The sequence below is a fragment of the Lactuca serriola genome, chromosome 5, assembly GCF_051521515.1.
Source record: "Lactuca serriola cultivar US96UC23 chromosome 5, Lser_US96UC23_V15, whole genome shotgun sequence".
Taxonomy (NCBI): Eukaryota; Viridiplantae; Streptophyta; class Magnoliopsida; order Asterales; family Asteraceae; genus Lactuca; species Lactuca serriola.
The window spans coordinates 151,229,863-151,242,461 of NC_136412.1; positions in this window are offsets into that span (position 1 = coordinate 151,229,863).

Below are 12,599 nucleotides of genomic sequence, written 5' to 3' on the forward strand. Positions count from 1 at the left end.
AACATCATCCAAGGAAAGATCTAGAAGCAACAAAGGCAAAGTGACAGATTGTTACCCTCAAAATGATGCTCACAACCAAAGAGTTGAATCCTCCAGCTCCTTAGTGGTCAAATCCTCCAAATCTTCCTCTTGCAAAAGCGCCAAGCTCACTTTCCTCCTCCTCTTACTCAAATTAGCGTTTGGAACCGCTTATAGAAGCTTCTGGCCGATAAGGGGCTAAGGAGAGGACATAAGGTCCTTTAAATAGGGTGCAAACCTTGAGATTAGGTTTTTTTCTCTTTCCAGCACCAACTCGTTGAGTCCAGCTTCCGACTCGGCGAGTTGGTCACTTGATTCGCGACCCAAACCCGCTTCGAATCAGCGAGTAAGCGTACCTACTCGTCAAGTCCCTTCTTTGAAGTTACACTTTAAACCCTTAAATCATACTTCTAAAATTCGGGATGTTACACTCTGCCCCTTGGACCCTGCCAGGGGCTTCCGCCCTTTGGACCCCGCTCCCAGGCGCGCTGCCCCCGGACCCCCGTTCGTTTAGGGGCTTCACCCCTAAATAACAATCTACTTTAAATCTTGAATGAACTTAAACAAGTGTGCACTCCACACCTCCTTTACTTGTTTAATATTCATCAAGATTGATTTTTGGTCAACAAGTCAATCCATTACACTTAAAATACATATTGATGATACAAAATCACCAACAAACCTCCCCCATTTAAGTGTAATCTTGATTAACTTAAAACAAAACATAACAACAACAAATTCATGCATAAATGAAATATCGTGACAATTGAATTTCACATTAGTATATTACTGATTCCAAATATTCGAATATCTGGGTGTCACTAAGGATTGTGTTGGAATAGTGTCTAAGGCTGCAACTATATTAGGCAAGTATTTGACCCGATTGTGCATGGTCCTTTTGGGTTGCCTTCACCATAGCAACTTGATAGGATGATTTATTAAGAGAGAATAAATATTATTAATATATTATGATAATAATATAAAGAATAATAATATTGTTATTTGATTAATATAAGTCATAAATTAATTGGTATTAATTTGGTGACTTAAAGAGATTAATTAAATAAGAGGGTATAAACTGTCAATTGTTTGATAGTTACACTTTAGACTTCTTACATTTTGGGAAGTGCTTCGCTATGAAGGACCTCGGAGAGGCTTCTTACATTTTGGGAATAAGGATAGTAAGAGAAAGAAGTAACATACTAATTGGACTTAGTCAGAACACTTACTTAGAGAAGGTACTAAAACGTTTTAGTATGGAAAACTCGAAGAAGGGAGAATTACCGATACAAAGTAATGCCAAGTTGAGTAAGACTCAAAGTCCGAGTACCGAAGCTGAAATAGCAGAAATGAGCCGAGTACCATACGCTTCCGTAGTTGGCTCAATCATGTACGCTATGACTTGTACTCGCCCTGATGTAGCCTTTGCTTTGAGCATGGTTAGTAGATATCAAGGGAACCCTGGCAGAGCCCATTGGATTGCGGTGAAGAATATCCTTAAGTACCTTTGGAGGACGAAGGAATGGTTCATAGTCCTCGGAGGGAGTGATGACTTGAAGGTGTGAGGGTATAGTGACGCCAGTTTTCAGACCGACAGGGACAACTACTGTTCGCAGTCGGGCTGGGTCTTTACCCTGAATGGAGGAGCAGTGACTTGGAAAAGTTCCAAGCAAGAAACCGTAGCTGATTCAACGTGCGAATCAGAGTACATTGCAGCGAGCGAAGCGTCGAAGGAGGCAATATGGCTGAAGAACTTCATCGGTGATCTTGGAGTTGTTCCTGCGATAAAGGAGCCAATGGATATTTTTTGTGATAATGAAGGAGCGGTTGCCTTGACCAAGGAACCGAGAGATCATGGTAGATCAAGACATATCGACAGAAAATATCACTTTATTAGACATCATGTAGAAGAAGGACAACTTGTAGTGAAGAGGATATCATCAGAAGATAACCCAGCAGATCCGCTTACAAAGGGACTGAGTAGGGTTAAGCACTTGCAGCATGCTAGGAGTATTGGGCTGAAGGATGATATTAGCATAGATTAGATAGATAGTATTAGAAACGTGTAATAGATAAATGTAATTAACATTTGATGATTAAATAAAGGAGTTTTATTTATAAGTAATGTTACTGTCTTATGTTAATTGTTTAACTATTGTTTCATTTTGCATGTTTTGACTTCCAGAATAATTGAGTTTATTAAGAATAATCGAATTATTCAAATTGTCCACAATCGTTCATATGTTGGAAGTAGATATGAATGAAGATTGTCATGAATCGGTGTGTAGATTGTCTAAATGGTATTAGACATAGCAAAGGGTTGCTGCAACGTTCATGAGTGCTTATGAACTAGTTTTGAGCGTTGGAACAAACCCGCGCTTGCCGGAATCACCTTATGGAATATGATATAAAAGGGTGATCGCAAGACGATAATATCATATAGTCTTAAAACCTAGATATATGGTTTGTTATTTGTTAATTGATTGTACATTGATAATGCAAAAACGCATCAGTAACTCGGTGTCATAAAACGCATTGTTGTGTATAGTTGGTTAATAAATAAGTAAATGCATATAAGTCGAAGTTTATCTGTAACTTTTATCCTAAGAAGGTAAAAGTGATATCTCGGCCGCTCGATGATTTGATTTGACTTATGTGCCAGGCCCGGTTAGAACTGAATTGATGTGTTCGATTATGTTCTATGTCAAATAAATCAGAGATCGAGAAACCTAAATGCTTGACTAATCATTCCATAGAATTGTCAGCATGATATCTAACAGAGGACTGTACGATCCCTTATCTAAAGGACAAGATTGATTAGATCAGAGTTTGACAGTGTCTTTGAGAGCTACGATTGCAAATCGAATTGTACTTGTGCATATAGTTACTAGACGTATCCAAGTGGGAGACTGTTGGAATAGTGTCTAAGGCTGCTGCTATATTAGGCAAGTATTTGACCCGATTGTGCATGGTCCTTTTGGGTTGCCTTCACCATAGCAACTTGATAGGATGATTTATTAAGAGAGAGTAAATATTATTAATATATTATGAGAATAATATAAAGAATAACAATATTGTTATTTGATTAATATAAGTCATAAATTAATTGGTATTAATTTGGTGACTTAAAGAGATTAATTAAATAAGAGGGTATAAACTGTCAATTGTTTGATAGTTACACTTTAGACTGTAAATCCTTATTGGATAGGGGTTGGACGAATTCTAGAGCTAAGGATAGCTCAAAATCGTCCAAGGCTATCTATGGTAAGGATATGGATTGCTTTAAGAGAAGATTATCCAACTAGGGTTTAAGTTGTAACCCTTAAGGAGTCTACAAGTATAAATAGACCCCAAGGGTTAGGGAAATTAGAACCTCATTGAGAATAGAGAACCCCTGGCCGATTTCCTCCTAGCCTCTCTCTCCCAAATCATCTTCTTTGCTATTTGGTGTTTGTAAGCCATTAGAGGAGTGACAATTATGACTCTAGAGCTCCAAGACAACAAGATCAAACAAGAGATTCAAAGGTATGCTTCTAGAACTAATTTTGTATTGTTCTCATACCTAATTAGTCATTAGAAGTATTGGATTCAAAGCATGCTTAATTAGAAAGCCTAGATCCAAGCATTAGGGTTTTGCATGCGCACATAGGAAAGTTCTTATGGCTAAAACCCATCAGATTGAACCCTTTCTATTCTAAGAGAATACATGAAGATAATATACACAACAATTTACATTCTTAAAGTTCTAAGTTGACACTATATTTTGCTAGCTTGTGTCCAATCCTTCAATAAGCATATCAAAGTCAAGTCCCAACTTCTTGAAGCAGCTAAACTTCATGCTTATATAGGTAGTTCTTTTGTTATTGCACCTACAAATGAAAATTTTCAAAGAACTATTAAGGAATTAAATTTCAACCTCCTTAACTTGCAGTACAGAACACATACCTTGGGATGATGATAATAATGTGTTCTAATCTTCAAATATCAAGCTTTCCACATTGAATTCAACATCTAATATTACATTAGATGGGAATTAGGCATCTCAATATAAAAGATTTTAAGTGGAATTTAAACCCATCCCTACAGCGGCCTTATGCACAAGATCTCTTGCTAACCTTTGGTTAGATGATCGACTGAATTCAACTGAGTTCTTACAAACTCCACAGATATCACACCAGCCATGATGAGCTCACGAATCATGCTATGCTATGTCTAACACCTAAATGTCTAGACTTTCCATTGTACACTTGACTATAAGCCTTACCAAGGTTGTAGCACTATCACATCTTATAGAAATGGTAGATATCAGTTTGGGCCATAATGGAATTTCATAAATCAAATTCCTTAGCCACTCAACTTCTTTACCCGCAGCAGAGAATGCAACAAACTCAGACTCCATGGTTGAATTAGTAATACAAGTTTGTTTCTTAGATGCCCAAGAAACGGCACGTCCTCCAAGAAGAAACACACAACCACTTGTAGAAGAGTGATCCTCTAAGTTTTTAATCCAGTTGGCATCTGAATAACCTTCCAAAACAGAGGATATCCACTATAAGTTAAATCATAATTTATGGTCCCTTTCAAATACTTGAATACTCTACTCACAGCTTGCGAATGATGTGAACTAGGATTACTAGTATATCTATTAAGCCTTCCCACAACATATGCGATATCAGGCCTAGTACTAATCATGGCATACATTAGACAACTAATAGCCCTTGAGTATTCAAGTTGAGACACTGGAGATCCTTTATTAGGTAGAAGCTTAAGACTAGGATCTATAGGAGTGCTAACAGGAGAACAATTCTCAAAGTTAAACTTTTTCAATATCTTCTCAATATAATGAGATTGAGAAATTGAAATCCTGTTGTTTCCTTTTCTAATTCTTATACCAAGAATTACCTCAGCCTCCCCCATTTCTTTCATATCAAAACTAGAAGATAAGAATTTCTTGGTTTTATCAACTTCTTTAAATCAGTACCAAAAATCAACATATTATCTACATATAAACAAATCATGACTCCTTTACCATAAGTATCAAAGTTTTCCGAAATCGAACTGAATGGAATTATTACTTTCAAAATATGCTTTCTGAAAAGAAAGAAGATCCATTTTCCCACGTAGTTCGTCGGTCAAACCAACAATTCTCTTCTTATAGTAATAGGGATATCCTTTTCTATTTAGACTTCTTGCAATGAAATAACCTTTGCTATATACACACTTGTTAGCGTGGTTTAATGCAAAACCATTAGACAAGACAACATCATTAAACTTTTAATGCCATTGTTTTTGGTGCTTGTTTCAAACCATATAATGATTTCTTCAACTTGCACACTTTGTGTTCATTTCCAGGCATTACAAACCCTTCAGGTTGTTTCATGCAAATTTCCTCATCTAAGTCACCATTCAAGAATGCAGTTTTTACATCCATTTGGTGAATCACAAGATTATGTATAGCTGCAAGAGCTAACAATAATCGAATAGTGGAAATTCTAGCAAGAGGAGCATAAGTATCAAAGAAGTCAATGCCTTCTTTTTTCCTAAAGCCTTGAATAACCAATCTAGCTTTATACTTATCAATTGTGCCATCCACCTTCATTTGCCTTTTGAGTATCCACTTACTTTCCAATGCCTTGCAACCAGGAGGTAAATCTGACAATATGGAAGTATTGTTATGCATGATAGAATCAATCTCATCCTGAATTGCTTTTTCCAGAAATGAACATCCCTAGATGTCATAGCTTCACTAAAAGTCTTTGTATCCTCCTTAATATTAAAACAATATTGATGTTGAGATATAGTCTCATTCCTTGTTCCTTCAACTAGATAAAGTTGAAAATAAGATCCAAAAGACTTATCTTTTCTAACTCTTGTGCTTTTCGTAGGTTCAGGTACATAACTTGCACCACCAGAAACATCTTCAGCTTGATTAGTACTCTTGCTAGAAGATTGATGAATCATGTCCCTTGGTCTAGGTATAGATGTAAATCTTTCTTCATCAAAATAGCATCTCTTAACTCTGTCATGGTGTTTACAATTACATAGTCATTAGATTCTATAACATAGAATCTATATGCTTTGGAATACTCAGAATATCCAATAAAGATAGAATCTGCATCTCTCTCTTCCCATGTTTTCCTTTTGGGTTCAATGAGCCTTACAACTGCTCTACAGCCCCAAACTTTGAGATAACTCAAAATTGGTACCTTTTTACACCAATAGTTCATAAGGAGTATTCTTACTCCTTTTATTTGGAGTTCTATTCAAAATGTGACATGCAGTTAACATTGCCTCACCTCAAAACCCTTCACTTAATAAGGAATAGGACAGCATGGGATTAACCATTTCTTTCAAAGTCCTATTCTTCATTTCAGCTACACCATTTTGCTGTGGTGTATAAGGAGTTGTGGTTTGAAGTATTACTCCAATTGATTCAAAATAAATTGGATCATAATACTCACCACCTCTATCAGTACGCAAGACTTTTATTAATTCATTTTTATGAAGCTCAACTTGTTGTTTATAAATTTTAAATTTATCAAGTGATTCATCCTTAGAATATAGCAAATAGACATAACAATATCTAGGTGCATCATCAATAAAAGTAACAACATACTTTTTGTTTCCAAGAGAAGGTGTTGCATAGAATCACATAAATCACTATGTATAAGATCCAACACCTTGCTTTCCCTAACAACATCTTTGAACGGTTGTCTAGTGATTTTAGTTAGCATGCCTGTTTTACATTTTTCATTATTTTGCATATCAAAAGCAGGAATTAAACTCATTTTAGACATGTCTTTTAATCTCTTGTAATGAATGTGTCCTAGTCTAGCATGCCATAATTCAGATTTATAAAAATTATTGCTAGTACTAGTAGAAGCCATGCAAATAGAATTACTAATAAAAGGATAATTAATATTATGTCTAATAATTCCATTGCATACATATCTAAATCCCATAAAAGAACCATGTCTTGACAAGATATACTTGTCACTTTCTAATACTTGTTTATAACCACAATTATTTAAAATAATTTCAGACACAAGATTCTTTCGAATCCCCGGTACATATAAAACATTGTTTAGACATAAACACTTTCCAGAAGTAAAGTAAAGTGAAACATATCCTAAACCCTTGATTGGTTCAGTTGCAACATTTCCCATTTTCACCACAGATCCATCTTCAATTGGTTGACATTCCTTGAACCAAAGAAGATCCTTACATATATGGCTTGTTGCTGCTAAATCAACCCACCATGCAACATCATCATCCTGCACATAAAATGCTTCAGAAATCATAAAAATATAATTCTAAACGTATTTAGAATTCTACATGGAAACAGAAATCTGACCTTGTTGCTTTTCTGGATCCTTAGATCCACTTGGTCCATCACCATCCTTGTTCACTTTGCGAAGACGACAATCTTTCTTGAAGTGACCCGGTTTGTTACAATTCCAACAAACCAACTTAGCCTTCTTGTTTGAAGATTTTTCATATTTTCCATTAAACTTCCTTTTTCCATTAGACTTCTTGGGATTCTTTGAACTTTGTCCTTCCACCATGTTCACAGAAGAAGAACTAACTTGGTTCTTGCCTTTAGGATTGTTATCAAGTTCTTGAGTCCTTATGGACTCTTCAATCCTTAAATGGCTTCCAAGTTGAGTCAAAGTCAATTCCTCTTTGTTATGTTTTAGATTGTGTTTAAAATCCTTGCAGGAAGGGGGCAGTTTGTCAATGATCACAACCACATAAATGGCTTCATCCATTTTCCGATTATGTTGAGCAAACTGTCCCAAAATCCTTAACATTTCATGGAATTGTTCCATACAGGCCTAGAGTCAACCATCTTGTAACCCATAAAGTTACTGACAAGAAACTTCTTGCTAGAAGCATCTTCAGCCATGTACTTCGATTCAAGAGAATCCCACATTTCTTTTTGCAGATTCGAAATTTTGATAGATATCTGTTACACCCCCGAACCGTCAGGGAAACAACGGCGGAAACGTCCGGGGGTGGGTGACGTCATGCATAGTATCACAACCATTGTACATAGTAAGCATAGTAAACACAACCATTACATTACCATATGAATATTTACAACTACTTGAAAACATTGAAAACATATTTTATGTACATTAGTATAAGCAAAAGTAAAGATGAGACTTCAATATGCTCCCTCTTCTCCAAAAGTGGGCGAGGTACCTATCTAACGTTGACCTGAGAATACAAGTGGTTTGAAAGAATATCATCATAAAGCTGGTGAGTTCATAAGTATGTTTTTGTAATGAAAACTGGTCACTGAATTTGTGAAACTATTTCATTTTCATTAATTGTAAATGTCGTTAGTATCGGAAACCATTGTTACCGAGTTCTGAAATATGTATGCATGTTTTCCAAGAAAATCCAATATTTTCTAACATGTTTGTTGGTTTCTATATGAAAAGTACGTTCCGTTTGAAAACCCTGGTTACCACCAGCATGTAAGATCTGTTTCGAAAACCCTGGCTATCACCAGTAAGTATAGTAGTTTTATTACTTAAAATAAAACCATAAGTTGTGCCACTGGAATATCCTCCAGTAAGTAGATAGGTAGTTTTATTACTTAAAATAAAACCATAAGTTGTGTCCCTTGAATACCCTCCAGTAAGTAGATAGGTAGTTTTATTACTTAAAATAAAACCATAGAAGAAAGAAATCCCATAAACAAAGGTTAGTTTATACATATTGTGAGTTGTATAACCATACTAATTTGACCCGTGACCTCCTTGAAGTTCTTTAGGCGTCGTACGATTACCAAATTTGTCACCACAGGTGTGCCCGCCTAACTGTACCTAACAGTTCAGGTATGGGATTGTTGGTCCCGAATAGATCTATTCACAAATTTCACGCTCTCCCTCCAGGAGACTCTGGTTATACTACCGAAGAGGATTTATTGATTCCCCGAGGGGCATAACGAAGATAAGTCTCACAATCCTGTATTACTAGTTTACGTGTTGTTCGGTTGTTTTCGAGTTCGAAATCGTTTGTAGCGGGTAGAGTATAAATAATTATACAAAAAATAATTATTTAGCAAAGTACTCTAGTTTTGTATTCGTAGTAATGGATAAACCAAATCTGACATGGTTTATATGTTTGACTTTGCATGAAGTTTGAATCTGTAAGACTGGTACTGAAATCCCTATTTGTACCTATTATAGTTTGAATGGTTTGTTATGCTCGTGTACTATTTTGAAAACTATGCAATTATGATTAGAAAACGTCCCTTATGCTTCGCGTATTACAAAAGGGATAATTGTATCTAAATCTTTGATAGAAAACCGTTGTAATTGCATCAATTTTAAGTTATGAAAACCTTTATGTTTAGCTTGTATCCCCCCCTAAAAACATGGAAAACTCGAAAAAGTGTAGGGGTATGAACTCACCGCTTGACGTAGGATCTGGGAGTATGACTGGTTACAAATGTTGAGTGTCAACCGATGTTTCGTACACAAGTGGATCCTATTAACATGTGATGACACATATGTGTGTTATAATTAGGGTGTTTCATGACTAAACATGATGGGAAACCACCCTAAAGACTTGGAAATGTTTTTTGGGACTCTATATGATCCAGTAAGAGTAGTATACGACCATTAGAGTGAGTGTGCGGCCAGGGTGTCAGGCTAGACTACGTGTGCGGCCATACAGAGGGTGTGTGGGGCCGTACACAGGAGTGTGTGGCCATACACTCCTCATTTGTGCCCGAAATGTCGATTTTGAGGTGTTTCAAGTTCCAAGCCAAGTCTTAATGTGAATATAGGGGGCCAAAATCTCACTTTGGAGGGTTTTAGTGTGTGTGCGGCCACCTTATGATGGTGTGCTGCCGTACACCTTCAAAGGATGAAGAACATGAAGAACACCATGAGTTTTAAGCTTAGATTCAGGTGCTTTACCAGTATAACAAGCTAGATGATGGACTTCTTCACGTTTTTGAGGCCCTTAAAGTGTTCTTGGATGAGATTTTTAGAGAAAGAAAGTAGAGAGAGAAGTAGAGTGTAGCCAAAAGGGAAAGGAATAAATGAAGGAGGTCCTCCCCTATATATGGAGGAGAGTGTGCGGCTGGGGGAAGGGTGTGCGCCCGCACACCCATGTGTGCGGCCGTACACACCTCATTTGAGTGTTGGGCCCGCTTTTTCTATCATATGACGTGTTGACTTGTTCCTAAACTCATCCTTGGCTGTACTCTTGCTTAGAACACTTAAAAGAACCCTTGAATGACGTTAAAAGATAATGAAATCATATTAAACATTGATATTGATACTAATTGTACAAGATAAAAGTTTCAGGTTGTCAAAATATCAAAAAGCGAGTCATACATGCCATTGAGAATATGATCACGACATATGTAATCATCATTTTGCCACTTTGATCTCCTTTTTGTTGCCTCCAAAGGTTCATCTTCAACAGATTCTGGTAAAACTGGTATGTGTGTACTCAGAACATACACCACTTTCAGAGTAGTAAGGAGAAAGTTCATCTTCTTCTGCCATCTATGCAAATCTTGCCCTTCAAACTTGTTCAATTTGTCAAACTTGCTTGTCATATCCTTCACAGAATCGCCACTTGCCATGATCACAGAAAGCTTTGATTTTTGTTAGAATTTTAGGGTAATAAAGGCACTTAGATATTTTGAGAATTGTGATTTCACTATCAAATCAAAGTATTGGGTGGTACTCCCTAATCTTTGATTGAATAAGATTCAGAAATGAGAGCAAGAATAAAGAATATGGGTGTTTTGAATTTTGTGTGTACCATCAAATGAAGACCAAAATTATTTAAGTAACCTTTCCATCAGAAAATTGTCAGTAGACAGTTGTATGTCTGAAAACTGTCACAAAAAACAGTTTGATGTTTGAAACCTGTCATAAATTAGCTAGCGGCTCTCCCCCTTGGACCCTGCCAGGGGATGCCGCACCTTGGATGTCACACCCCGAAACCGATGGCGGAAACGTTCCGGGGCGGAGGACGTCATGTATAGTATCACAATCAATGTACATAGTAAACGTAGTAAACACAACCATTACATTACATAGAAGTATTTACATTTGTTTGAAAGTAAAGTTATACATGATTATAGATATATACATCCAAACAGAACAAAAGTAAAGACGAGACTGCTAAAATGCTCCGTCTTCTCCAAAAGATCATGAGGTACCTGTCTAATGCGGACCTTAGAATACAAGGAGTTTGAAATTCAGCATAAAGCTGGTGAGTTCATAAGCGGTTTGTTTTCGTAAAAGTACAAGTTTCCTTTGGTTTTCTGAAAAAGTCGTTATCCAAGAAAATCCCATATTTTCTTATAAACAAAGTTTTGTTATCCATTTGTTCACAGTTTGATTAAGAACAATTATGTTATCCCAGGAAAAACCCTTATTTTCCTAAAATTCGGTGGTTGGTTATCGATTTGGAATGCAATGTCTTAGTATCTACCATACTTGTAGTATTAAGATAAGTATTCTGAAAGTCTGGTTATCTTATATACGAATGCCGAATATCTACTATACTTAACAAGAATGTTATCTTCGAAACTCTAATTTTGCTCAAAGGAATATATTAATAGACGAAATTTCGAATCTTTGGAGACACTCAGAGACGTACACTAGCTGTATTTTCGAAGTTCTGGTGACATCCAAAGGCATGTTTTCGATGTATTTCCGAAACTCTGATGACACTTAAAGACGTACATTAGCTGTATTTTCGAAGTTCTGGTGACACTCAAAGGCGTACTTTCGAATTATTTTCGAAACTTTGGTGACACTCAAAGACGTACAATAGTTGTATTTTCAAAGTTCTGGTGCCATCCAAAGGCGAGCACTAGCTGTATTTTCGAAGTTCCGGTGCTATCCAAGGCATGTTTTATTAGTAATAATCCTAATTTATGATTAGCATGAATCCTTCGTAAATTATAAAATATAACATAAATTATAACATTTTATAATGAGATCTACAATTAATCTGAAAGCGAACTCTGCAAGTTAAACGGTTGGTCAATACGGTTTCAGTGTTAAAAGCATAAGGAATATGAAAACATTTCAAATGAAATAATAAGTTTGAGTACAAGATTTCCTTGTACTTTTTCTTGTATTCCCCCTGAAAATATTGAAAAACACGGAAAAAGGTATAGGGGTATGAACTCACCGGTCGAGAATTGTGTTGGCTAGGATGCTAAGTGTCAGTTTGGGGCTTGATTACGCGTGAGGTTCCTATGTAATATGAAGAGATACATAATTGTATCTAATTAGACTTTGAACTACTATTTAGAATAAAATATACACTCCGAGGCACGAAAGCACTTCATTTCAAGTGTTAGGAGTGATCCGGGTAGCATCTAAGGGTGTGTATGGCCTAGACATGAAGTTTTCTTTTCAAGTAAACTCCTAATGGAGATTAGGACCCTAAGACCATATCCCCATGAGTTTAAGGCCATAAACTCATGGGTGGTGGGTTCTTGGTTGCTAAATGGTCTTACAACACTTGTGGGATGATGCTAGGCTTAGTTATAAGGCATTGGAAGGGGATTTGATCAACATAAGGACCAT